The sequence below is a fragment of the Podarcis erhardii genome (assembly GCF_964252035.2).
Source record: "Podarcis erhardii genome assembly, chromosome: 6".
Lineage (NCBI taxonomy): Eukaryota > Metazoa > Chordata > Lepidosauria > Squamata > Lacertidae > Podarcis > Podarcis erhardii.
The window spans coordinates 49957363-49959005 of NC_138510.1; positions in this window are offsets into that span (position 1 = coordinate 49957363).

Sequence of the window (1643 nt, forward strand, 5' to 3'; positions counted from 1 at the left end):
ATTGTCCCAGATGTGACTGGTGTCTGCTTGTTATCTCTGATACAAAGATAAGCATTAGAAAGAGTTTGCCTTGGCTAAGACTCAGATTCAGAAACACTATATGCTGGTGAAATCTTATCTCCTTGTTGTCATAGGCTTTAAAAGGAATTGTTCTCAAAAACGGGAGCAGCATCAAACAGAGACTGGGTGTTCTTGTGCGCTTAAGTGACACAGGCAATGTGATCCACCAATTACTTAAGCAAGTATAATTGCACTCAAGCCAGGTTAATCTCGCTGAAGTCACTGAGACTAAACCACTTTGGAAACAATTAAATCAATTACTTACGGATTCAGACAAGGTTAGGAAATAAATTGTCCACATGGATAAGACTTCCATCAACTATGATATTGCTTGATCTATATGTATATAAAGAACTCTTCACTCCAGATTTGTGCATGGATCAGAAATTGGCAAACCCTAAGTACCCATTCATATATTCTTATATTTCCTATTGGTTTCCAATGAGCTCTACAGTTAGACCATAAGCACATTTCCTTGAAAATAAATTCCACTGAATTCAACTGGGATTTCCTCCCAGGAAAGTGGGCACCAGTTTCAGTCTTACTTCCTAGTATGTATGTCACAATTGTAGCCTTAAAAGTATGAGAAGTCATCTCCATTTTATTTAATTATTTGTTACATTGATACACTGCCCATATAACTGAGTTCTCTTAGTGGGTTAGATGCAGAGAGAGATGGTTAAGTGCCACTGATTTCACTGAATCCATTTACTTCAGTCCTATATATACTGACAGCAAAATTCTTCCCTGAAGGCCGGTAGCAAAAACAGCACCATCCATTCATGAAAGGGAAATACCAAAACAATCTTCAGCCAAAAAAATCTCTAAGTGGAGGATCCCAAAAACAGCCTAATGGGGACTGAGCATACTCAGTGACTAAAGAATGCTGATGGAATGAAATCTTTTAGGAAAGGGCATGACTGGCAGCGTGGAAATCTAGACAGGTGTACTGCACACTTCACCATTTTTTCGTAATTCTACTCCAAGTATGCATTTAGCTAGTTCACTCCATTCTGACTTCCTTCTAAGTAGCATGTTTAAGCTGAAAGTGTATGGTACAGGAAACAAAAACAATTGGATCTTTCTGTTACACATCAGTAGCCGCAGTCCAACAAATGTTTAAGTGCACTTAAAACCATTGATGTCAACTCTTCTCTGACTTATATGGCTAACGGTTATAATCTAAGATTATGGGTGCTTTGGTGGCCCTAATAGCTAACTGGCCCATTACTGTTTTTGTACCTCTAGGGCAGATCCAGTCCTTAACTATGCTGCAGTATGACTGAGCTCAGGCACTCAGGGAACCAGGCAGAGGGCCTTCTCAGTAGTGGCACCCACCCTGTGGAACGCCCTCCCACCAGATGTCAAAGAGAAGAACAACTGCCCGACTTTTAGAAGACATCTGAAGGCAGCCCTGTTTAGGGAAGCTTTTAATGTTTAACAGACCACTGTATTTTAATACTCTGGTGGAAGCTGCCCAGAGTGGCTGGGGAATAAAGAATATGTTGTTGTTGTTGTTGTTGTTGTTGTTGTTGTTGTTGTTGTTGTTGTACCAAGTATCAGTCAATGATACCTGAAATGTC